Genomic DNA, 27,776 nt, shown 5'->3' on the forward strand with positions numbered 1-27,776 from the left:
ATGGAGGCTCAGAGCTCAGTGTTGAAGAAGGCAGCGGGAGCTCCTAGAGCACAGCTTCACCGAGAGCACAGCTGCGCCGAGAGCATAGCCGCACCGCAGTTCTCCAGCTACTCAGCTCTCCTGTCCCAAACCCCCAGCTTCCTGCAGGATGAAGTGCATCTCTCCAGCGGCATTGGACGGCGCTCTGACGTCGCAGAGGGCCCCGCGGAGACCTCCAGGTGAACACGTGTCTCCGCAAGAAAGCCCTCGTTTTTGCAGCAGTGCTGCCCCTGCAGAAAGGATCCTCCCTGAAAAAACTCAAAATGTGAAAAATATGCTCTCTCTACTGACAAAAAAAATTGGCACTGAAAATTCATAAATTAACTATTTTTGGTCTCACTTTTCCAGTAGTGTCCCTTCCTTCCTTCAGGGCCTTGGGCATTGCTCTTCCCATGATTCTTGCCAGATATGTGGGAATTTTACTGCTGTTTCTCTTTCCATTGCCACACGGGGAACTCATGGTGCCCCACTGATCCCCGAGATGCTCTCTGGGCCCTGCGAGTGCTCAGGGAGTCGATCTCGTGCCAGGATATCTGAGGTGGAAAAGGTAAGCACAAAAGCATCCAAGCAAAGGCTGTTACTGTTTTCTATTTTCTGTACCTGTTTACTTGAATGCAAAACAACCCCCCCCCCCCAAAAAAAAGCACTGTGATGTTCCGCTCTTTGTAAAAGGTGGTGCTGGTACCTGTGGGGCTCAGAAGGAGGCGGGCGGAGGGAGAAGGGAGAGGGGAAGGCATGGACTCAGCCCCCAGCAGATAGCCAATGGTGGAGAAAACCCTGGGAGATGCCAGATAGATGAGGATAGCCAGGAAAACAGATGGATTGTTAAATGGGTGAGGAAAGAGAGAGAGGAAGAGGAGGGAAAGAGGAGCAGTAGATGTCACCTGTACAGTAGTCGCAGCCTAAGACAGCACATAATAAAGGGCTGGGTACAGGGCTACAAACAAGCTATAGAAGTTGAGCCAGAAAGTATTAACTCAGAAAGAAGTCAATTATGAAAAGATTTTAAGTTTTTTCGTACCATTTTATATTCAATTTAACAAGACATATGCTGTAGGAATGTTATAAACATAAAGATGAGACATAAGTATGCATAAAAGGCTTAGATATAAGTATCTCAGGATTACTCTGGCACGCCTTGCTCCAATTGTAGAATTACCAAAACATTGCATAAAAGGTGTTAACACAAAAATCAAAGGCCACTGTCTAATTTGAAAATACCAATGCAATTATTAGAAAGAATGAGTTTTTTTAAAAGTCTTTTTTCTCCAGTTTTGCTGGGTCTTTTTTCCAGTGAGGTACCCATCACTTTAATTTTGGGAGAAGAAAATGTGTCTAACTTCCATCACAGGGCCCAGCAAACCGTAGAAGTGAATAATGAATCTAGAAATGTCGACTGTCCAAGTGCAGGCTGGATGGGCTGTGGTTGTAGCACCCCAAGTAGTGCCCCACCCTCAAGCACCCAGGACGTGTTGGAAAGAGTTAAGGGAAATTGGCACCAGAAGACATGGTGAGGAGTCAGTTTCACTCCTGACTTCCCTCCTCATGAAGGGATTTCAAGTGGTTAACATCAGAAAACTGGTTAGCGATTTCAAACCCTGAGATCTGAGAGAAGGCTAGAAATACGCTCTGTAGTCGGCCTATAATTTAGGCAGAAAAACAGAATAAACCCAGTGAGTCATGTTTCCAGAACAAGTATTCCTTTGTGACAACAAATGGCCTTAATGAAATGAGTAATAAAGTAGTAAAAGGCCCCTGAGGCGTGAGCGCCTACTTAGTTCGAGGGACTCTTCCCTGGTCCCTCACAGAAAATGCCAGTACTCCTGCTCCGTGTGGGCAGCCCGAGGGGCGGGACTCAGTGAGCTGCCCAGTGTGCTCGGGGACCCCCGGGCCCCACTGCAGGTGCCCGCCTTCTCCAGCAACGCTGCGAACGTAAGGGTCCTGTGTCTGCGCTGCGTGGATTCACATTTATGTGAAGATGCTGTCTGCACGTACATACGAGTGCTCCAATGAGTATGTCGTGTGTGTGAAGTAAATCAAGCTTCAGATAAGCAATTTCAGAGATGGGCTGAAATTGCTATAGAATAAGCATGAAGAGCACAAGATACAAAACCAAACTGCTGTTTTTACCACTCACTAGTTGTACTATCTTGGACATGTTCTTTAAATTCTGTATGACTCTGTGCTCTGCAAAATGAGAACAATATTCGCAATTTCACCAGAACTTCCGACTGAATTATTTTATGCATCTAAAGCACTCAGAATGTTCTCTGGCCCATTGTGGTTGCTATATAATTGCTAGCTATTGTTATTTTCCTTGTTAGGATTGACATGTTTCATTGGAACCTGGTTTTCAGTTTTGTTACTTCTTTATTTTTTCTTGTTTCACTGCTCATATTCAGTTCTCTGTTTCCTGTTGGGAACCTCGAGCACTGCGCCAGGTAAGCTCAGTTGTGGGGCTGCCTTGGCTCGGAGCCACCGGGGTAAGGCGCTACCAGTGTGTCGGGCCTCGGTGTCTCTGGCTGCCACCCATGCCTCTCTGGCGCTGCTCCGTGTTCTCCCCGCCCACCATGAAATGAGCAGCTTCTCTCTGCCATGTTCTTGCCACAGTCTAGCCCGAACCCCCTTGTTATGGTTTAAATCTAAAATGGTCCCCCAAAGACACAAACATGTGAAGTGAGGCCAGGAGGGGAGGGCATGACTGAAGGGCGTGTTCCTGTTTCTGGCCCCTCCTCTTCCTTTGCTTCCGGGCCACGGTGATGCGCACAGCGTCCCCTACCGGCCTCCCACCGTGCCCCTTCTGCCTTGCCATCAAGTGATGTGGACCGAAACCTCAGGAGCTGTGAGCCACAGTAAACTCCTCCTCCTTTTAATTGCGGGTGTCAGGTGTTGTGTTCCAGCCACAGGGAAACAGACTGATACAAGAATGATTTGCAAACTAAATTTATCTAAAGCAATAGAGGATTCAACAGTTTACCACAACAGGATTCTCTGTAATGCCCACAATGGCAGATACCCCAGTAGGTTTGTACAACCGACATAGTGCTAATGAGGTGATTCCCCTGGGTGTATAGGTTTCACTCAGCAAAGACTGAGCAGAAGCCCTGGAGGAGGAGGGTCTGTCCCTGCAGTGTCCACAGGGTCATCGCCACTCATGTGCTCTGGCCAGACGCACGGGTAACCAGAGCAGTCACGGGTCACTGAGTTGCATTTGAACAATATAAATTCTCTCCTATGCACGGTTCCAAAATCCAGTCTTTCAGTGTTGCTCTCCAGTTCATAAAACCTTGCCAAACCTATTTTCTACTCAATTAACTATTTACTATTTTCAGTTTCCCAGTAATCCAATGCATCTCTACAATTCACTCTCAATATTTTTCCACATGTGCATTGAAACAGTGGGATCCCTGGCAATTTGAAAAGGATTTGCTGAAAACTCACAATAAATTGATTCCAGCTTTTTGGCATTAAAATAAATCTCAGCCACTAGAGAAACCCTATTATAAGCACAAGTGAGTCTTGTAGTTTGGAATGAAAAGCATTTTTACATGAAGCAACCAGATCCAGGTGCTCAGAAGAGAACCATAAATGGCCAAACAAATTACAAGGCAATAAATGCGATTAATTTAGACACAATGCCCAGTCTGAGTCATGAAACTGAACCACCCTTTCCCTGGAGAAAGGCCAACCCACTGCCCCCTGCATACAAGAAGTGTACGCCAGGACAGGTATCAGATGCTCATTCATAAACACAGCCAACACACACACACACACACACAAAGTGCACACATATATACATCTGTCTGTTACACGTGCATGCACACACGTTGGTGCATACACGATTAAGCACCACTCCTGAACTTTGACACAATGATTTCCTAAGACATGCTGCTTGTAGCTACGTCCTTATTCCCCAGGTCACCTTTCCTCTCCTCCAAACTCCTCTCGTAGTTGTAGAAAAAGCCCCAAGTCAATTTCACATTCTTTTGGGGGGATGAAGTTAACAGTAGATTGGACCTGTAAAGTTGCCGTGTTTTGGTTTAAAATGGCTAAAAAGTAAGCAGTTCAATGTGGTTTACCTTTTCTGTTGCTTATTTTCAATTGAAATATAATTTATAGGCAGTAAAATCCTTATCTCTTAAGTATACAGTTTGATAAGTTTAACAAATGTATTAACTAGCAACTAAGGTACTATCAATATATAAAACATTTGCCTCACTTTAGAAAATTGTTCAGCCTTTTTTAATCAGTTCGCTGCTCTCCACACCCACCACTATGGTTTTACCATCACAGATTAACTTTGCTTTTTCTGAGCCTTTATACAACGGAGATCATACTGATTTTCTGATGTCTAGTTTTTCTCATCCAACATACCATTTCCAAGATGCCCTGATGCTGCTGTCGGTGTGAAAAGTGATTCTTGTCTACCACAGAGCACTATTTCATGGGATAAATAAACCATTGTTTCTTTATGCTCCTATCGATGGGAACTGGATTGTTCACAATTTGAGACAATTATCCAAGGGAAAAAAGACACTATGAAAATTCTTGAATAAATCATTATGGAGACATAGCAACAATTATTTTTCAAAAATATCTAGGTTTGGAACTGTTAATTTTACTAGCAACTACCTGTTGAGCAAAGCAGTTCCCCAGTTTTCCAAGGTAATTCTATATCCTCACTAGCACAGTATTCACGTTTAAACTGAGCATGTCTTTACCAGTATAATCACTGTCAGCCTTTATCATTTCAGATGTGCCAGGGGGTATGAAGTGCCACAGAATTGCATTTCCTTCATGAACAGTGACGTGGAGCCCTTCTCTTGGGTATAGATTCATAGAGTCGCTAATTGTTTTCTGCATGTGACTAAGCTTGGAATACAAAACTTCAGGAACTGAGAGTGGAGAAACATTTATTCCACACATGAACAGAAAATACTCACAGGAAGTATGTGGAGCAAAAAGAATGAAGCAGGACGCTCATAGAAGAAGGGTGGCCCGAGAACCAAAACTTTCCCATACTCTCTCCACTCTGTTCCTGGGATCAGCTGCTCGCCTCTGAGCGGGCTCTGCTCCACACTAAGCCTCATTTTCTTGCTTAAAAAGACTCAAATCAGTTTCCACTATCTTCCTTAAAAGGCAAAATTTGGCTTGTTATTAAAGCCAAAATGGACTACTAAATTTCTAGCATCTTGAAATGTTGGAAGTTGCAGGAAAGATCTATTATGCAATACTTACCTCTGCTGATTTGACCACAGTCACTTTTCACTCAGAAGAAACTGAGTCTACATGTGTGAACGCACACCCACATGCACACCTCAGTAGCATTCCAGCTACTTTTAAGGAAATATACAAAGATAATTACGTGGTAAATTTTTGAGAAAAAAATGTTGATATAAAGAAAAATAGGATAAAATAAGTAGGTTGAAGAGAAATGTTTTTGGACCTTTTTGTTCTGAGGATTGAACTCAGGGCTTCATACATACTAGGAAGAAGTCTGCCAATGAGCTACATCCCCAGGCTGAGAAACAATAGTTGGAATCCCTGTTTTTCTTAATTTTGCTAATATCTTATGGTGATAACTGCATTGTACCATAGTATACCTTTGCAAATGTTAATTTTCCTTTAATTATTTTACATAATTACCTTTACATCCTGCCTTCCCTCATTGGTGAACAAAGTCAGCTTGATTTCAGCCTCTGCAGCCTGTCTACTTTCATTTTCTTTTCTTCTCTTACCTCACTAGCTAGGGTTTTCAGTGTGCTATTGACAAGCCATCATGAGAGGACCGACCAGCTGTGTCACCATTCTTAGGAGAATCTCCAGTTACTCACCATTAAGTGAAATATCCCTTGAAGACTTAGTGTAGATGTTCTTTTTCAAGGTGAATATGTTTCCCTCTATTCTTATTTCCTGAGGGTTTGGAGTTTAATATTTTTCCCTGAGCGAGAGTTGGGTTTCATCAAATGCACGTCTCTGCATTTACTGATGTGACATATGCCCTCTCTTCCTTAGCCTGTTGATGTGTTGAAACACATTCACTGATTGCCAGACCTTGAACCAGAGTTGGATACTGGAAAATAATCCAACTTGCCCTTAGTGTAGATTGCTTTTATTAGTGAATCTTTGAATAGTGATGTTTGTTTTAGGGAATTCATATGTGCATATAACATCATTTTCAATCCCTTTACCTCTTTCCCCTTCCTCCTCCCTCCACCCATAGGGCATATTTCCATATACACATGGTTGATTTAATTTACTGACATTTTCTTGAAGATTTTTATGTCTACATCCATGAGAAAGGCCATAGTTCGCCTTTCTAGAAACATCTTTGCTTAGTTTGGATATTAAGGCAGCCTCATGGAATAGTTTGAGTGGTGACCCTTCTGCTTCTGTCTTCTTGTAGATTACAATGATCATTCTTTGCTTAAAGATTTGGTAAACTTAAACAATAAAAGCATCTGGGCCTGGTGTTTTTTGTTTTAGAAGGCTAGTAATTTTTATGCAATTTTTGTAATAGCTATATGCCTATTTATATGCCAGAAATATATTTTCTCTTTTCTTCTCAGTCACTCTAACTAATTTTATCAGTTGCATTGACGTTTTCAGGAGACTAGCTTTTACTTTTCTGCTGTCTTTTCTGTATTGTGCTCTTATTTTCATTAATTTCTATGTACTTGGATTTTTATTAGTTATTTTCAACTTCTTACTTTGGAATGAATTTGCTGTTCTTTTTTAATTCCCTAGGTTTGAAGTTGAAATTACTGATTTGAGATCTTTCTTTTCTAATATATGCATATATATATATATTAGATTTAAAGCCATTGCTTTAAATTTCTATCTGCACACCCAGTGCACAAAGTTTGATAGACTGTATTTTCATTCATTTGGTTCAAACCATTTTTAAATTGTTTGAGAATTCTTTGATTCAAAAATATTTAGAGATTGTCTTGTAATCTTCCAAGTTTTTGAAATTTTTCTCATCTATACAGTAGCACCTCAGTTCACAAACTTAATTTGCTCCACACTTCTGGGGAAGATGGCTGTTGTCACCAGATGCAGAGTTCTCAACCAGAAGCAAAATTTTGCCAAACACTACCGTTGGCAAACCAAATTGTTCGGAAACAGAAGCTTCCAGGCTCAATATCAACATTTAGTTTTGTGACTTTGAAGGCTGAGGGTACACTTTGTATGATTTTGGTTCTTTTAAATTTGCACAGGTGTGTTTTGTGGCCCAGAGCCCATTCTATCCTGGTTAATGTCCCACATAAGCTTGAGAAGAATGTATGTTCCACTGTTACTTGATGAACCCATCTTTAAATACCGATTAGATGGGTGCCCAGATCAACTGTGTCCTTTCTAACTTTCTACAGTGTCTGATGCATCTATCAGTTTCAGATCTGGCATGTTACAGTCTCCAACTATCGCAGTGAACATATCTGTTTCTCTATGTAACCCTATCATTTTGTTCCTGATATCCTGTCATTCAGCAGCTTCTCCTGTCTTCTTGACTGCAGAGCTCTTTATCAACAGGTAGCACCTCTATGTCTTTACCTCTGGTAATATTTCTTTTTGTTTTGTTTTGTTTGGTACCCTGGGGATCGAACTCAGGACCTTGCCCTTGTGAGGCAGGCAGTGGAACCACTGAGCTAAATCCCCGGCCCATCTCTGGTAATATTTCTTGCTCTGATCAGTGTTTTGGCTGAAATTAAAATGTCTATTCCATCTTTCTTTCAATTTGAGACAATGTTATACCTTTCTCTACCTCTTAATATTCAGTCTACTTAATGCCATTGTGTTTAAACTGAGTTTCTTGAAGACAGTATATAGGTAGGCCTTGTTTTTTGAGTCAACTCTAACAACCTGTCTTTTAATTAGTATATATAAACCGCTGACTTTTAAAGTGATAGTTAATATATTTAGATTAATCCCTACATCTGGGACTGTTTTCCATACATTTCCCTGTTGTACTTCTATCTTTGTCTTCCTCTCTTTTGCTGTCTTTTCCAGTTTTATTGAGCATTTTATATGATTCCATTATATTTTATGATTCCACTTATCTTATTCTATAAATTAATTTCTTTTTCATATTCTCTTATTGGTAGCCCTAGGATATGAAATACAGTTATAACTAAGGCAAATCCACTTTCTAAGAATGCTGTGCTGCCTCATGGGAGGTGCGAAGCCATAGTAACAGTGTTCCGGATTCTTCCCTCCTGGCTCTATAATGTGTTCTCAGGAATTCACTTATCCATAGCACGGTCACCGAACATATTGCTGCTGTTAGTATTCTAAACAAACTGTTGTCAGTTAGCTCGATCAAGGATAAAAACAATAAAAGTTTTCTCTTACCTTCATTTATTCCTTCCCTGCCACCTGTTAACTGTATGTCTGAGTGTTGTCCTGTTCCATCTTCCTTCCCTCTAGAGAACTGTTCTAAACATTTCCCAGAGTGCCAGTCTCCTGGGGACAACCCCATCCGTGTGTATTGTCTGAGAATCTCGGTTTCTACTTTACATTTTAAAATAAACCTTGTGGATACAGAATTCCATACTGCTGAATTCTCTGTTCAGTGCTTTGTCTCAACACTATTTTCCTCTGCTCTCTTCTTGCTTGTGTTATTTCTGAGGAGATGTGCAACCTAACCTTCGTCTGTGTCCTTTGTAGGTAAAGTCACCCCACACTGGCCTCTGTGAAGATCTCCCCTCATCTGATTTTCAGAAGTCTGCACATGACACACACAGGTGCAGATTTCAGTTACCCATCTTGTGTGGTTTTCTGAGGCCTCCTGGATCTGTGCTTTACTGTCAGTCACTAAACTGAGGGAGGGGTTTCAACCATCATTACTTCTAACATTTTCCTATTCTTTTCTTGTTGTTAAGTTCGTTACACATGTGTTATAGCTCTTATAATTTTCTCATCATTCTTGGAGTTTCTGTTCTGTCTCTCTCATTCTGTTCCCTTTGTGCATTTCAGGTTGGAAATCCTCTTTTGACGTATCTGACTCTGTCTATGGCTGCTCTTGCATGTTATCTACTTTTCCACCAGAGCTCTTAGGACAGTGGTCATAATTACTTCAAATTCTTGTTTCAATTATTCCAAAATCTCTGCCATATCTGAGTTTCATTCTGATGCTCCATATTTCAGTTTTCTGATTTTTCCCTGCCTTGAAACTGCCTTGGAATTTTCACTGAAGCTGTGTGTGATGTATTGCACAATAGGAACTGAGTTAGAGAAGGCTGCAGGCTCTCTGTTGGTCCAGCTGGGGTGGGGCTGGGCTGTTTTCTGCAGCTGTGTTCTTAGACACTAAAATGTCTCCTAGTGTCCTTTGTTTATTTTGGTCACCGTGTTAGTCCATTTTCGATCACAATAACTGGGATCTAAATCTCAGACACTGACCATGATTCTGAGATGGTGGGCCAGATGAAAGCACCCTTGGGATAAATAAATGATTTACCTCTGGTCAATGATCACGTCTTCAGAGCATTGTTTTATACACATCATGGGTCTTGTAGGATTTGGCGGAAGGTCTGGATTAGAAGGATGCCTGCAGTCTTGAAAACAGCAATGCAAAGTAGGGGTGGGGCTCCCATAAAGAATGCTCCTCAGGGGTCGGATCCCAGAGCTAGGGTGGACCATTTATCAATACATCACAGATCTACCAATCCCAAGCCAGTAATTTCTATGTTCATTTTCCCAAAATTGAGGGTCATATCTGTCATAGTCACTGACCTATGACCTTCAGTTAGTGTACCAGAAAGGCCAAGATCAGCTGTTCATACTGCTTTGTGAACCAAACAATCAGAAATTGTTTTTTATCCAATCAGAATCACATGAATAATAGTCTGATGGCAGAGGCCTAGAATCCAAGAAATCACAACAGAATGTTGGCACCTGTGTCTGTACTACAGCTTCATTTGGAGGGGGAAATTAGGAAGGGTGAATGACAGCAAGAAACTCATTCACAGGAACTGGATGCCCCAGATTTTTGTAGAATAGAAAGGTGTTGGTAGTTTTTAATCATTGTAAGAGGCTGAGGAAGAATGGAATGTATGAACCACACAGCTTACAGATGCCGATCAGCTACATGAGCTGAAGCAGAGGGACAAAACAGCTATGATCCACTCACAGAGGCCTTGGCACTCTCTGCTGGGGCTCCCAGATGAGTTTCGGGGTCCTTGAGGCCCTCGATATTTTGTGTGTTTATTTGTGCAAGAAGAGCCATAGCTTTCATTAGCTGCTGAAATGATCATGTAATGTGGAAGGGAGAGTCTAAGAAGCAGATAAATGACTCAAGAACTAGTCCCCAGTTGTAATTGTTCCCACTTCTGCCAGGAAGCAGAAAACTGATACATACTCTGAGAAAGACATACAGACAGGCAGGGCACTGCCCTGACCTTGGGGAGAGGGACAACAGACTCAATAATTACCATAGGGATATTTTTGGATTTAAATATATATGTAACATATATATATATATATATATATATCATCAGTTTTTATGTATATAACAAAAAGATAATTAAACTTCCTACTTTATTTTGAGATTATCTGTTTAATGAATTAATTGATCAGCTAATTAGCAGCAATTGTCATTAAACACCTGCATCACACATAACAGAGAGAAGATACAACCCACAGTGTTTTCGTTTTTATCTCCGTACGCTTAGAACACTTACGGATCTCAGGCTGAGGCATTGTAAGCAGCATTTCATGGAGGCTGGTTCTTTCCTGCTTTATGGCTTCCTGACAATTTTTCGCACTCTCATTTCCTTCACCTTTACCTTCTGGGGCAAAAAAAAGCCAAAATCTCTTGACCCTCCTTCACTTGGAAAAGGGTAAGTCTGCAGATAGAATGCAATGTAACGGACCTTCAGCTGCAGTGCCAGCCACCAGGGGAGAATGTGTTTTTGCAAAGGCAGAGAGGTGGGAAATCATCCTGCAGAAAAGGTCAGCAGCCTCCCGACCAAGGCAGCCAAATGCTGCTCACTAATTGGCCTATTTGCCTCCCAGAGCTGTGACAGGAGAAGGCGCTCTGCAGGTCTCCGACCTTTCCACACCTCAGCTGATCAAATGGGTTAAAAAATGAAAGCTGTGCTTAATTAGTGCTAATTGATTCCACCTAACAGGACTTCACACTTCACATCTACAGGATACCCCCTTCTCTTGGGGAGTCAGGCATGCTCTATACATTTTGCACAAAGCCTGAGGAGTTAGGGGAAACGTACATAATTATAGCAAGAAAACCAGTGCCCCTGGATTTTTCTGTGGTGTTCCGTTCATTCGTTGGGACAATTTCTCCAGGCCTGATTCTGAGAGATTGCTAAGCACAACCAAGTTCTCTGTCTACGAAGGAAGGGTTAACAGCGAGCTTGTGAGGGATTTCTGCCAGCAGGTCTTTGGTTATCAGCCAATGCAGTTTGCTGGAACATAAGAGGTGCATGCTACTTGTATCATCTGCTCTTATGTTTTGTAGCTCTCTCACCTAGGACATAGTATGTTTATGTTAACAATTCAAAGCCTCTAATAAAATTCATGCTAACTGCAATCCTGGTTCTTCCTTCATATAGGGTGGAAGGCACAAGTGCCAAACTATTATCATTGATCTAATTCTCACATTCATTAGCAATAGCTGTGCCCCTCAGCAAAACATTGGGAGTAGAATGAATTTTGTGTGTTTGGCAAAAGCACCCCTCCAGCAGTGCTAGAAGTATTTGAGGAGAATATCATAAGTGAATAGCATTTGAGTAGGTGTTCCAGAGAAAAATGAGCGTGCATATCATATGCCTGTGTGTCTATATACCTTTTGATTGGGGACTATTTCATAAAATAGTGCTGTGGTGTGGATAAGTACACTCAAAGGTCCCTATGTTAAAGATTGACTCCCAGAGAACAGTGATACTAGAAAGCAGTAGACTTGGTGAAAAGTAAGTCTAAGCTGGGCCTGGTATTACACCCCTGTAATCCAGCACTCTGGGAGGCTGAGGCAAAACAGCCATAAGTTATAACCCACCTTGCACAACTTAGCAAGATCCTGTCTCAAAGTGAAAAAGGGAAAGAGGCCTGGGAGTATAGCTCAGTGCAAAGACTACGAACTCAATCACCAGTACCAAAAAAAGTGGGGCCTAGGCAAGTAGGTGGCCAATGGTTGAATGAGGATGTGCCCTCAAAGATGAAAATGGGACCCTGGTACCTTCTTTTCCTGCTTTGCTGCTTAACAACCATGCTCCTCAGTGCTCCCATCCTTCCCTTTCACCGGTGACTGACGACTCAAACACCTGGGCCATGGGCACTCCACTCTTTCCCCATGTATAAATTTTTACCCCCTGAAATGAACAGATGGAGGATGATAGAGTCTCCCAGGTAAGGTGGCAGAGTGGACACAAGCCTAATCCCTGCTGTCTCAGACACCCATTGAAATAATATAACAGAAGATAAACGGAAAGCACCAGGCTCTCCATAGATACTGGTAGCTGGGAGAGTACGACAGTAGGTACAAGGACACATAAGTCTGCTGCAAATGAGGAGACAGAATTAACTGAAAAAAGGAGATGAGCACTTTCTTGGGAGGAAATAGAAGAAGAAGCAGAAGCACCTTAATTGCAGCATACTTCCCGTTTGGCCTAGCACACTTCCGGTTTAGGTTGGGGCAGGACCCAGCTGCGCTTCCAGATGTGGTGCATCACTTCCGGCTAGCAAGTTGTTCTGAGGGTTAAACTTGAAGATGATTAAATCATGTTTCTGCCCAAGTTTGTGAGACCATAACAAAGATGAAGCAAAAGCATATTAAATGAGTCTGGACTGAAAATGAAATATACCTTAAGTGTAAACCTTTCCCTAGCCATAACCAATCTGGACAGATTCCATCTGAGCCCCTCTTTGAAAAGCATAGACTTTCTTCTACAGAAATGTACAGTTAAAAGCTGAGCTATGAAACAAGAGGCAAATTGGAAAAATCAATACAGAGATCTATATAGATTTTCTTTGAGAGAAACAAGGGAGAACATGACATTCCTGAATAGCATCTTCCACAGCATCAAGGGTGTATGGGACATGTGAAACCATTAAAGACAGGTAGAAGATAAAGCAATCTGAGGTTGAGAAAGATCAAAGGGAAACAGAAAGTGACAGCTGTATAATTTACAGCTGCAATAAAAACAAGGAATATTTAATTGGATTCCCAGAAGCTGAATTAGGAAAGTAGAAACAAGTAAAAGAAATCAACCTAAAGAATGGAAGAGGATTTTAAAAAACAAAATAACATAAGGAAACACAAAGTAAACAGAAAAAGAGCCAGAAAAGCCACTCTGCATAGAGTGCAAAGCCAAGAAGTAAAGAAAACAGGAAAAACACAATAATCAACAAAGTAGTGGTCCACTCCTCCTGATCCCAGGCCATCCAGTGGTTTGTTGTTTGTTTTGTGGTACTGGGAACTGAACCCAGGGCCTTTGCACTAAGCCGTATCCCCAGCCCTTTTTTATTTTGAGAGAGTCTAGTAAGTCACTCAGGCTAAGCTGGACTTGCAAGCTTCCTGCTTCAGCTTCCCGGAGTGTTGGGATTACAAGAATGCACCTCCAGGCCTGGTTCCATACAGTAGTTTTTCTTGCTGCTGGGAGTAAAATCCAACCCTTGGCCTGCCTGTCACGTGGTTGCTGTATGTCCTTGACTGTCACTGTCCCTAGCCCCGGTCTCAATGGCATTTCCATCATGTAGCCCACCAGTGCCTTGGCTTTTCAGCCAACTCCCAGATGCAGACCCAGCTGCTTACTTCCTCCTGGTCCACCTCAGACTCTGAGCCATTATGGTGCACACTTCCAGCTCCCCAGGACCGCTAGCCCTCCTGCCCTTCTCTTCCTGGTTCACAGCAGGCTCCAGAGAACACATTCTCTACTGATCTATTGCTCATTTTGTGTCTCCTCTCCATTACTCCCTGAGAGTGGGCACAGTGTGTGCTTTATACTCTAAGTTAGAGCTTCCCAACTAGGCCTAATTCTATTCTCAGAGAGGCCTTAGGCACAGCCAGGAACAGTTTTGTTTGCCACACCTTGGGAGGACAAAAGGTGGTACTGACTTGCTGGAGTCAGGGGCCAAAAACATTGCCCAGTCTTCCACAGCACACAGTGAAGAATGTCCGAAGCACCAATCCTGGGACCCCTGGTGCATCCTACAGAATCTCCAGCAGGGTGTGTGTGTGTGCATGTGTGTGTGTGTGTGTGTGTGTGCGCGCGCGCCTGTGTATGTGCTTAGTATCCCTTAAACATTAGAAATGAAACTTCTTAAAAATAAGAAGAAATGGTTGAGCATCATAGTAGAAAGCAGAACTGAAGGAATAAATGCACACTCAAATGCAAACGGTTGATAAATATTCTTAAAATGTTCAACATGTAGTAGTAATAATCGTGCTACTTTCCTCCACTATTGTTCACACATGAGTAGAAAGTCCCATGATAATAGAAGTGATAATTACTCTCTGTTTTGCAAGCCCATAGGAAGTGGAAATGGGCACTGTCCTAGGCCTACATGAGGTGAGAGGCAACTCAGGACACTGCCTGGAGGGCAGGGAGGCAGCTTAAGGAGAAAGCCTCAGAAAATTGCAGATCCTTTGATGAGGAGTTTTATTTCTAGCAATTTGTCCTAAGGAATCAATCACAGATGTTTAAAAAGATGCATGTGCAATGCTGTTCTCTGCAGCATAATTTATAATAGTGAAAAATTGGAAACAATCTAAATAGCTGCCAATAAGAAATTGGTTTTTAAAATATGGAAGATATAAACTATGATGAAATTCAAGAAAGTGATTAGCAGACGTGCAAGAACACTGAAATAGAGAAAATGATCAGAGAGAAAAATAGACTCAGTGTATATATGATGTGACCTACATTTGGTTAAAATATGTAAGATATAATGCTAATTTTATATAGGTAAAATATATGCAAAGAACAAGCCTGAAATTTAAAATTATTCTCATGCAGACTCTTAAGGCAATATTCAAAACAAGACCAAAGTGAAAAGACTTTCCTTGACAGGTGCTAAGACATATTATCAAGACTTGGTAAAATAATACTCTTTCTGGGTCTCAAAAACAGGATAATGGAACAAGATGGTATGCCAAAGATAGATTTAAGTGTACAGAAAAATTTCACTCCAGGTACAAATGCCACCAGAAGTAAGTGTAGAAAGGATGGATATTTCAAGATAATATTGAGAAAATGGGTTAGTTGATTAGAAAAAAATAAAGATAATTTCTTACCTAATGTTATGTGTAAAATGAATTCTTGTTAAATCAAAGACTTAAACATAAAAACATTTTTAAAGGTAGTATGAAATATTGTCAATGAAAATCTTTCTAACATAGATTGGAAGAAGACTTAAAAAAAACTTCTAATGCATATACCATAACCAAAACAATGGTGAATTTGATTATATAAAATTTAAGAGGATCTGTTTATTCTTTAAAAGCTTTTGTGGGCATAGTTAATTTACAAAGAATTATGCATATTTAATATATGCAATTTGATAAGTTAGGACATTTGCAAGCAGCAGTAACAGTGTCGCCACAATCAAGAAAATAAACTTATTCCACACCTCACCAAGTTACCCTGTGTTATATTGTTTTGCTTTGTTTTCTTTAGTTGTGCAGGGAGCAAAACCATGAAATCTCCCCTCTTAAATGTTTAAGTGCATAATACTGCATTTTCCAATATGGGCACTATACTAGATTTCTAGAACCAATTCATGTAGCATAATTGAAACTTTGTACCTATAATTGAAACTTTGAGCCCATTCAACAAAATTTACAGATAATGTTCACATTAACATATGATATTTGTGATGTCCCAAAGGCAAGGGTTTAATGTTAGAATAAAATATTATGAATAATAAAGAAAACTTTACTTTAAAAATAGGTATGGGATATGAAGATAATTTGAATAAGAAAAACTACAAGTCGAATAATACAGGAAAAGTTTGCTCAAATTGAATAGTACAGTCAGCCATTCATATGCACAGGTTCTACATCCACAGATATAAACAAATAGTTCAAAATATTGCAAGAAAAGTATTTACATTTGTACTGACTTTGTAAAGACCTTGTCATGATCCCCTAAAGACTATAGTGCAATGGCTATGTAGCATTTACATTTCGATCTGTATCATAAGTTGTCTAGAGATGGTTTAAATTATACTAGAAGATGAGAGGTTATATGCAAATACTGTATCATTTTATTTAAAGGACCTGAGTATACCAGGATTTTGGTGTCTGCTTGGTGCATAGGGAAGAGAAGATAGAAAACAATCTGATTAGGGAAGGTTGTAATCAGAGAAATACAAACTACAACAAATTGTATATCATGACATACAAACTAGTTTCACAAAATGTAGAAAGCCCTAGCATGGTGTGCATCAGCAGGAATGGAAATGTGTAGAAGTGAATCCACTTACATCACTGGTAGGATTGTAGACCACTGCAGGCAGATATGGCAGAGAACAGTCTGGCAGGACTAAGTGAAATATAAGATATTTGTGACAAAATCTTCAAACTGAAGTTGGGTGTAGTTCCTGAAGATGTTCTCACATGAAAGATAAGAAAATGTTTAAATAAGGGTAAAGAAGAGACCTAGCAAGTTGCCAAATATAGTTAATAAAATTGATACTCTCAAAGTACAAGATGTCTGTGGATAAAATGATGGATTTGTGTAAAGATAACCAAAAATGTTCCTGCAAAGCAGTCATTTCAAACAAAAGAGAATTTAAGAACAGTGCATTTCTAGGCATAAAGTGTCAATACAGAATGCACAGAGCTTCATAGAATGGATAGATGAATAAACTGTAAACCAAAATATACAACAAAAATGACAAAACTACAAAGAGGAACCTAAGCAGAAGCATTTTTAACACATCTTTTTCAGTATCTTATAAATCAAGCAAGCAAAATTTTAAAAAGTAGGAAGGCTATAGAAGACTAGAACAATATTAATAAGTTTTATCTAACATATATTTAGTAAAACACCCAGCAGTTAAAGAATATATATTATTTTCAGATAAACATGCATTGCCTACACAAATATCATCAAACATCAGAACATAAAGTCTAACAAAATAACCTCAAAGAAAACAGAAAGAAAAAGAAATAGAATATGAGGAGTTTAATAATATAAAATGTTATACTAAGTAACTGTGTTGTGTAATATGTAATATAGAACATATGCAGACTGTATTTCATAGTAATATCAAATATATGGCGGGCACTATATATACTAAAATTTAGCTTTTTACACTATATAATTTATAGATATGGAATATCCAACATCATGGAGTGTATCACAGATAAGGACAAAATTTATTTGAAATGGGAGTATTAAAATGCCAGTGTTAATGGTTAAGCAAAATTTGACTGGACAAACAACATTGTGAATAAAAAAGAAGCAACTATAGATGTTGTGATGAGGAAGGAAAGAGGAAAGAGTGAGACACCTTGACTGCTTCTCTCAGTTCTCACTTCTTTCTGTGAACACCTGGAATCCTGACATGGACACATGGTAAGATTCTGAAAATTTGACTCTTTGACTGTTCAACACACCATTGATGAGGATGTTGTCTTGCATGCCCAGCCAGTGGGTCAGGATGCATTCTGTAGCTGGCATCACTTAAAGTATCTGTGACGCTTCATCATGTGCACCTGGCTTGGGGCCAATGACCATGCAGCCATTTACGGCTTTTTAAGAACTCCACACTTCAAGACTCCAGTGGGCTTTCTTGGGTGAAGATGTCTTGCACTTGTCTTAGCTTTGCACCTGAAAAAAATATGCAACTCCACCCTGATCAAAAAGAGACTATCCAGAAACCCTGACCTCCCAGCCTTTCCTTATGTGGACACTGTCCCTGCTGGCCCTATACAAGATTCCTTTCACTAATAAATCTTATTTGTGGGTGTAACTTTATGTGGAAGTCTGTGGTTCCTTCTAGGGCACTATGGAGCTGATGGAAGGTACTAGACCTCCTCAAATAACTATAAACCATTTAATGACACTAAGTATGAAAACTTAGAGAAAGTAAATTCTTGGACATTATGGCTTAGAAAAACTGACCCAGAAAGAAATAGAGAACTAGAATAGTCATATAACTATTTAAACATTTGAAACTTTAACTATCTCAACAAATAAGATATCAACTTACAAATTACAAGGGATTTCACCAAAGAAAAAATAAAAAGATAAATTCAGAAGCTGAAACAGAGAGAATATTCTAAATTATTTTGTCATAAGGATATGCTGTCAACCAGATGCAGGTTCAATTTCCAAATGTGCCAAATAATAGATGGTCCCTGTGGAGTAATTTACCTACCCTGATTAGTTTCCTCATGATCTGTATACTTTCCACCCCTCTAAGCAGTGGAGATACATCAGAGAATAATACAGATCAAAATCTTTATCTTCATGGAGGTGGTAGCGGGGAGCTAGGTAGGAGGAGCAACCAAGCAATGACCACAGGTGTGACATCTTGGGAAGGGAGGGAGGCAGAAGTACCCATGGCCATGAGTAGGAATGGCAAGAGGATGTAGGGGGTAAGGTCTTGCCAGGTTTGGGCTTTAGGCCATTTGTCTTTTACATGTATTCCAAATGAAGCTAATATTTACTGGTGTTAAGCACCAGTTAGTATAATAGGATTTGACTCATTTTCAGCAGGATCATGCTGGAAGCTCTGTTTGTGGCAGATTGTCGGGGATAAGGATGGAGGCAGAGAAACTGTGATCCTGGCAGGTGATGCTGATGGCTGCCAGCAGGCTGGCTGAAGAGCAGATGGCTAATGGCTGTGAGATTCTGACAGGGGATACCTGTCCGCAGTGGTCAAAATTGGACTTGACAGATCACTGGCTTGGTGGGAGAGACAAATGAAATCTGTGATGCCAGAAAGGTTGCTGGTGTGAGCAAATGCAGTTGCTTCCAAGTGATAGAAGGACTGTGAGTGGAGGGGTTTAGGGAACGTGGTCTGGGAATATTAGTTGTGAATATTTTGAGGTGCCCAGTACACATCAAAGTGGAGATGTAGAATTCTAATATAAATTTGAAATATCACACATAAATTGCACCTATAGGTAGAATTTAAAGACAATTAGCTGTGCAAGATCATCAAGGAAGTGAACATAATCAGTAAGAGAAGGAACCCAAGGACTGAGCCCTTGGTTGCTCCAGCATACAGAAGTCAGGAGATGAGCAGAAACCAGCAAGGCTGATCCTGAGAGGAGACACCACTAAGCGGAAAGAAAACCAACTGAACCCTGAGTAAAGGGGAAATGTGGTAATACATTGAAAGCAGATGGCATCATCTAATTTGAAGGATTAGGAAAGTAATAAGGCATGTAAAGGGCAAAATGGACTTTTCTCCTTTCATTTCACTTACATTTACATACAAATCTGAGGAGGGGGTAGACTGTCAAAAATGTATCCACATTTCAGCAGTTCACCATACCAGTAAATGTCTTGAAGCTCAAGGCCCCCACCTTGAGCACATCTTGTAGAAGCCAAGGTAACTTGCATTAATCTCATGATGTCTCAGCAAATCTAGTATTAAAATATTTATACAAGTTTTTCTTTTCCTGCTGTAAACATTTCTGAAGATTCATATGTATATGAAGAAACAGAGACTGAATATATAATGTGATATAAGGTACTACTGTTTTAATTTTTTAAATTATTATGGTTTATTGGCAGTATTTTTCTAGAAAAGTAAAATTATTCATAGCTTTGAATGATTCATTTTACTTCTCAGAAGTAAATCATAATATGGTGAGTAATTATTTGGACATTAACCTCATTTAAATGCTATGGGCCTTAGTCCAAAAAACTATGTGACTAAAAAATAAAGAAATGGTTAAATAAATGAAGGCTTTCTACTCCCTAGAATTTCAAGAAATTATTACAAGTACTACACAATAAGGGCAAAACTGATGTAATAGAAAAATATTATAAATTTGATAGCATGAAAAGAATCTGCATGATGATTACTATTGTGTTTTAAAAATAGAAAAAAAGAAAAGGTCAGGAAGAAATTAAATGATGTCTGGCTCAAAAGTCAGGAGGGCGGTGGCTGAAGCAGCACAAACGTCTATGTCTGTTCCTTGGTTCCCTTTGCTTTTTTTTTTGGTACCGGGGATCGAACTCGGGACCTTGCGCTTTCGAGGCAGGCCGAGGGAACCACTGAGCTAAATCCCCTGCCCGTGGTTCCCTCTGCCTTGACAATTTGTCAGGGTGCATTTTACAACTGAGACACAATCGTGTGATTCCCAAACTTAAAATTCATTAACACCTCACAAAACAAATGCCACAGCCAAGATGCATAGTTGGTGTGGCCCAGTCCCCTCAGACCTCTCGGGAAAGGTGCACACTCCAGTCTCTGGGTGCACAGGAAAATCCCTGGCTCGGAGATCAACAGGAATGAGGGTGTGGCTTTGCGGTTCTTCAAGTCCAGAACACACTCACAGGGCTGACATTTCCCAGAACCCCCTCTCTCGCCTGCAGTACACCCACAGAAGTGTCGGGTCCCACAGGGGCTCTGTCTCCAGGCCTATAGAAAGCTGGAGTGAGGTTTCCGTGGCTTCTATTTCCAGTAGGATCTCAATGGCCATAAGATGCTGACATAATTTTACCTAAAGAGTGATGCTCCTGATTTACTTACAAATAACTCAAAACATTTCAAGGTCAAGAATGACAGAAGAGGGTGAAGCAGAGAGAAGTAAAGGGAGGAAGTGAGCCATTTTCATACCTAGTGTTCTCAAAGCACTGAGAGCTCCAAATGGGGTCTTTCCTGACAGCACTGCTCCTCCCTCTGGAGCTGAAAAGAGCAACATTTAAAAGCAGGACACACACAGGGGCCACCTAGGACTCACAATCTCCCAGGCCAGAAGCAGCTTCATCTCGAGCAACGCACAGTTTAAAGTAAACCCTCACTTAGTGAAGAGTCATTTTATAAAAAAGAGCATGAATAAGAAGCAGGAGTGAGTAGGTAATGAGTCCATGTCCCAGAAGTAGGTTTGCCAAAATCAATTTTTCCAGATCAGAAAGTTACCACCACAGCAAATTCCCCTAAAATGTTTTATGACTCAGCTTTTCGTTTGCAATATTCCTTCGCTTTCTAAGTGTCTACAAATGGAAGACTTGAGTAATGACAAGTGACAAGTTACAGTGAGTGATTTCAAGAGTGACACTGGGTTTTTAAATAAGGGAAAACTAAAGTTTTTCCTCTAATTAGTAAAGAAAATCACAGTTCAAGATTGGTAGGTGACACTTGAAGTTTATAGGAAGGCATTTGAGCACAAGGACTAGCCGTGTGTGCAGTACTGATAATGAGTGCAGTGGTAATGACACGGCTCTCTGTTGGGGAATACCTGTGACAGCCACTGAGCTGAGTATTAAGCCACTTAATTCTCACAACTGCCCTATGAGGTAGTTCCTATTATCCCACTTGGAGGTAAGAAAACTGAGGTAAAACAAGAGCCACTTTGCCAAAACTCGAAGTCACAAATGGCACGTGCAGAATTTTGCCGCTCAGCTCCTTTCCAGGATGTTAAGCCAAGAGATCATGCAGTCCCAGTGATTTCTGCCCAATCTGCCTTCTGCACTGGGTTCAAAGTACCAGAAGACTCCGGAGTCGGAGGCCACGGATTAGGCCTCCAAACGGATCCTGGGTGTCGCTTCTGCTTTCCTAGCTACTCCTCGAGCTTACACGAGTGTGACGCACATACGATTACTCTGTATGTTTATTCACACACTACGCATACACACACGATCATACATACATGATTCGTTCTCACTTGGTTAGAATAAGATAGAATAACAAAAGTAACAGGTTCATTCTTCACTCGAGAAATTTGATGTTCACACACACACACAGCTGAACAGTGCCCGTAACCCCACTGAGCCGAGCCCTAGGATGAGCCAGGCACAGATAAACCAAAGAGTTAAGGAGGGCAGAGGACTGTCCACAGGGCTCCGTCTACCAGGCTCTGCTTTACGAAGACGTTTTCATTCTGTGTCCCAAATCCCAAGTCCCTTCCTTTACAGCCGGGACGCTGTATTTGGAGAGAAGCAGCTGCCCAGGACGACACCGCCGGTCGGTGGCCACTGCAGGGTCTCTGCCCCATGACCTCTGCCTCCAAAGCTCACGCTGCTGACCCCAGGGCCAGCCATGTGTGCATCTGGCCGCAGGCAGAGGGAGTCAGTGCCATGCACGGCCTGGGCAGGGATTTATCTTCCTCAGCAAAGCTCCAGTCCTAAATTGCTGCTTTAAACTCATGCAGGAGTTGCTGGTTAAGCCAGGATGAACCCACCGAAGGCAGCAAGCAAATTGGAGCCCACTGTTTTAAAGGACAGGCATGGTTCTGTAACTCTCTTTCTCCACTTTCTGGTCTTTTTTCTTTGTCCCCTACCCAGCTTTATCACTGTGCACTTCGATTACTTCTGAGACTTCTGGGTTCCATTTAAATGCAGCTCTCAATTCTATTTGTGGCATGGCTTTTAGATCCATGGTGCTGACACAGGCAGGAGCTTGAAACCAAAATTCAAACAAAAAATGCATATGCAAAGATCTGGGCAGCAAGCTCCCACTGAGGTACAGAGGAATGTGCAATTAAGGATCTAACTCACAGGGTGCAGCCGGCTGAGAGCAGAGAGACTACGTGGGCGGCGTGCGTTGGGGACTGGGAAATGTCTGAGTGGATTTTCAATGCCCAGCGAGTGTAACAACGCCAGCCAACGCCAGCCATCTGCACTTAGGAGAACAACACCAACTTCAAGCCGGGAGAGGAGAGAAAAGGCGATAAAATGTTGGAAACCACAGGAGTACACATCCAGCTGAGCTTCTCCACCAAACTACATTAGTCTGAAGTGCTTCTCTTTCTCTTCTCAATTTCACTCTCCCTCTGGCCAAACAGTTGGGCTTTTAAAACTTAACCCTAATTAAAAATGTTCACTACATCTTCCTGTAATCTAATTTTCCCACAGTTCTTTAGAGCTCCTTCCAAAAAAAGGTGCCTATTTTGCCATACAGTTTAAGAGCAAATTGCATTCACCTCTTCTGGCACAACAATGCCAGGGTGGAGGAGGCAAGGCACCAGTCTCCGCGTAAGAATCCCCGCTGTGGCGTGCAGTGAAAAGATCGTCCTCTGGAAAGCAACCTCAAATGGCAGGACAGGATAAGGCTCAGGGGATGCACCCTCTGGGGGCGCTGCGGTCTGCCCTCAGCTCGCCCGTGTTAAGCCTACCCATTCCCGGCGAACCCCGCCAGTTCTGCCTGCCCAGGAACACACTTCACAGCCTCCCTGGGTGACGCGTCTGCTTCCCGAGCCCTTTCTCTGGCTTCATCCACTTCACCGAGAGAGCCCGACGGCTCCCTGACCTGTGCACCCCAGTGCCTCCCCTGGCAGAAGTCAGTGAATTCCAGATGCTCCCTCTGTCTCCTGGGGATGTGCCCCCCACCCCCGGGGACACCAACCCTGCAATTTAGTGCCTTTTCTTCCTTAACTACGCACTTATCACACACTGAGGCTGTTACTTTGTGACAGCTGAACTAATACACGTTTCTTTTTATTTCTTTGCAATTTCATGGATACAAGATTAGTTCTACCCAAAGCTCCTAGCAACCTCAGTATATTACTTTTCTTTCCTTATTAATTAGACAGCTTTTACCTTTTTGCTCAAAGGAAACATTTTATGACTTCTCTTTGGAGCATCAAAATTCACAGCAGCTAACTACTCTGGCAATTTGGAATTATTACTAAGTAAAATAAGGGTCACGTGACCACAAGCACTGTGTTACTGTGACAGTCAGGCTGCTGACCGGGAAGGCTACTCAGTAACGAACAGGCAGGGAGCGTATACTGTGTGGATAAGCTGAGCAAGGAAGGAGTAATTCAGGCACTGGGCTGACAGGGCGGGACAAAGTGATTTCATCCCACTATTTAGATCTTTGTGTAATCTAAAGCTCAGGAACTATTCATTTCTGGAACTTTCCATTTAATATTATCAGAATGTAGTTGACCATAGATAGCAAAACCTCAAATAGAACTAAGAGCCTGTAGGGCCTGGAATTTAGCTCAGTGGTTCTGCTGCCTGCCTCACAAGAGCAAGGTCCCAAGTTCAATTCGCAGTACAAAAAAAAAAACCCTAAGAACCTGTATTATCAGCACTTTGGGAGGTTGAGGCAGGTTCGAGCCTAGACTGAGCAACTTATCAAAGACCCTGTTTCAAAATAAAGTTTTTTTCTTTAAAAAGGGAGGGGGATGTAGCTCAGTGCAAGACCCCAGATTCATTCCCCAGTACCACAAAAATAAAATAAAATTATCAAATCAAATCAAATCATGGATAAGGAGGAACTACCATGTTTGTTGTTGTTTTTGCAAACATTTACCTTCCTTTCTCTGCCATCTCCTTCACATTTTTGGTTATTCAAGGCATTCTCTAAGTTCTCCAGTGTGTTCAGAGAGCTGATGACTGTTCTTATCTTATGAGTTTACCCAAGCCAGCAGCCCCTTTCAAGTAAGGAAAATATGGATAACAGCATTACTCAACAACAAAACAATGAGTTATATGTATAATTTTACTATTGTAGTGGCCACACTAAAAATAAAAGAGAAGAAATTCATTTTAACAATATATTTTATTTGACCCAACATATTCAAATTAACATTCTTTTAATATGTGGAGTGGGTCACATTCTAAGTGCTCAGCAATGACACGTGACAAGTGACTGCCTTTCAGGTCAGCGAAGACCTTGGCACATAGCCGTGAGGAGGTTGGGCCTTCACTGACATTCGCTCACACGTGACACTGACCCCGCCTCCCACAAGACCCCTCAGAGTCAGGGGAGCCATGCCTGCTCTTTCTTACCTGGCTTGTGAACTGAAGAGCTGGGACTGGAACTCAGTTCCAACCCAGGGAGCTGAGATCAGATAAGATAAGAGACTCACCAGGCTGGTCCTGGCCAGCTACTTCAAGAATGCAATGACCTTCTGCTCTTCGAGGGGAGAGAGAGAGAGAGCACTCAACCTCAATAAACTTCCACTAGGCAAACCCAGTTTCACTGTCAGATCTGCTTGACAAGACTGCTATTTCCATGGGCCTCACCGAGTATCACGACTTTAGTATCCCTTGTGTCTGTGTTGTGTGGCTTATTTCACAACCACCCACTGAAACATTTTCTGGACATTTTTTAAACTGACGAGAAATGGCCCTGCCTCAGTCTCCAATCTCATGGAGGATTCTTTCACGCTCTAGGCTCCCACCACTGTTCCCTTCCACAATGAGTGTAGGGTGTTGCCTAAACATGCTCAACACACAAGGGTCACCATCTTTTGGTAAATTTTTATTCACAGGAATGTGTTATATTTCCACTAAAAGATATTTCTTATGTTCTCTTTCATTGAAAATAGACCACTAATTGATATACCATAAGAAGATTTGGGGATTTTTTGTTGTCGTTTTTAATGTTTCCCACATTTTAGTGGAAAATATTTATTAATCTGCTTTGGTTTTGAAACATACTCATTTGGAGAGCGCTCAAAATAAGGGATCATTGAACATTTTTCTAAATAAAGAAAATGATCATCTCTAGCACTAATGTGGCTACCTCATCTAAAGTTATGAGATATATTAGATGAATTTTGAAAGGAAAGTATAGAAAACCCAGTTACTGAGTTCCACAAGCACAATATATTCCTTAAAATAGTTTCCTATATATTGATACTTCAAGTTAATAAAATATTCTTGTGCAATCTTTGCCTGACTGAGTTTAGCCTGGTGCCTATCTCATTATCCACTCTCCGGAGCCCTGCGTGCTCAGCAAGAAGAGAGATTTCCACAGAAACAGGGAACCCACCACCTGGACAGAAGCACGGTGTGTTATGTGACCATCCTCACCCTTCATGAGGAAAATACGCCCTCTCCTTCATGTACCCTCTCCTCTCCTCAAAACACCACCATAGTTCCAACTCGGAGACCTCCAGCGCGATGTGAACCCGTTCCTTCCAGAGGCCAGTGTTTTCCCTGAAACGCCTTTCTGACATGGTCTATGCTTTTACCCCTGTGAGATCCATTCTGTGTCTCACAACTTTCACTTAAATCCTTTTCATATTCTCAGCCATTTCTTTCCTGTCTAAAGATCTTTTTATTTTCTGCTATTTTAATAAAAATTTTATATATTTAGGGCCCTCGCAGGAGACGAAACTTCTGGGGGCCGCGGAGGGAGGGGGAGGGGGGCAGCCGGCCGGGCTGTGGGGAAGATGTGAAAGTTGTGTGGATTTACTGTTTGTGAGAGGAGCCGGAAATTGTCCTGAATGTGGCACTCCACTTAGAGCAACTTCAGGGTACAGCTCTTTGAGGATCCCACTGTTGACAAAGAAGTGGAGATTTGGAAAAAAGTGTTAAAGATTCAAAGAATTTTAAGAAGAGCATTCTTTGCCGGGAGCCCAAGCGGTAGAGTGCTTACCTAACATAATCAAGATCCTGGATTCAGTCCTCAGAACTGCAGAACACCAGCAGCAGCAACAGCAATAACATCACCCCAATATTCTTGGTGTACTTATAAACCGGATATCAAATACAATAAAAGGGAAGAAGACTTTTCTAGTCTAAGAGAATATAATGATTTCCTAGAAGAAGTGGAGGAAATTGTGTTCAACTTGCCCAACAATGTGGATTTGGAAAACACCAAAAAGAAAATGGAGATGTACCAGAAGGAAAACAAAGACGTCATTCAGAAAAATAAGTTAAAGCTGACTCGGGAATAGGAAGAATTGGAAGAAGCTTTAGAGGCAGAGTGAAAGGAAAATGAACAAAGAAGACTATTTATACAAAAAGAGGAACAAGTGCAGCAGATTCAAAAACAGAAGAATAAGCAGGCTTTTTTAGACGAACTGGAGAGTTCTGATCTCCCTGTTGCTCTGCTTTTGGCTCAGCATAAAGATAGATCTACCCAGTTGGAAATGCAGCTTGACAAACCCAAACCTGTAAAGCCAGTGACATTTTCCACAGGCATCAAAATGGGTCAACAAATTTCATTGGCACCTCTTCAGAAGCTTGAAGAAGCTCTGTATGAATACCAACCATTGCAGATAGAGTCATGTGGACCTCCAGCTCCTGAGCTCCAGTTGTTAGGAAGACTTGGATATTTAAACCATGTCAGAGCTGCTTCACCACAGGACCTTGCTGGAGGCTATACTTTTTCTCTTGCGTGTCACAGAGCAGTACAGGATGCATTCAGTGGGCTTTTTTGGCAGCCCAATTAACATTGATTTTGCCTTGTATAAGATTTGGACTTTGGAGCTGAACCAGGAAACTAGAAAAGTAAAACAAACATGTAAAATGATAGCCATGTGCAGCTGTACAACAGTACTATTACTAACACCTGAGTTAAAGTATTTATACAGAGAAAATTTCAGAACTAAGATGAGAAATATAGGGGATACATACTTGTGAAAAAGATTTATTTTTACATATATTTTTTATGAATTGGATTGAAGCAGTGAGCCTAATCTGATGGAAGAGAAGAATAAATAATCCATCGATGTATGTTTAAGGTTGACAGACTTGTAAAATCTTTTTAAAAATAAAGCTAGACTTTATAGTAAAAAAACTTATATATACTTAAGTTGTACAATATAAAGTTTTGATATCCATACACATGTAAAATGAGTGCTGTATTGAAGCAAATTAGTACACCCTCTCCTCATAGTTACCATTGTGTGT

The 27,776-nt window shown here is 41.2% G+C and overlaps 1 pseudogene; it reads left to right on the top strand.

Moving 5' to 3' along the window:
• LOC110348138 (CDK-activating kinase assembly factor MAT1 pseudogene) lies at positions 1 to 27,493 on the top strand (annotated as a pseudogene).
• Positions 27,494 to 27,776: the final 283 nt, after the last annotated feature.

This window comes from Heterocephalus glaber, unplaced genomic scaffold, assembly GCF_053883595.1.
Source record: "Heterocephalus glaber isolate CG9 unplaced genomic scaffold, H.glaber_assembly_v1.0 deba00001610, whole genome shotgun sequence".
Classification (NCBI taxonomy): domain Eukaryota; kingdom Metazoa; phylum Chordata; class Mammalia; order Rodentia; family Bathyergidae; genus Heterocephalus; species Heterocephalus glaber.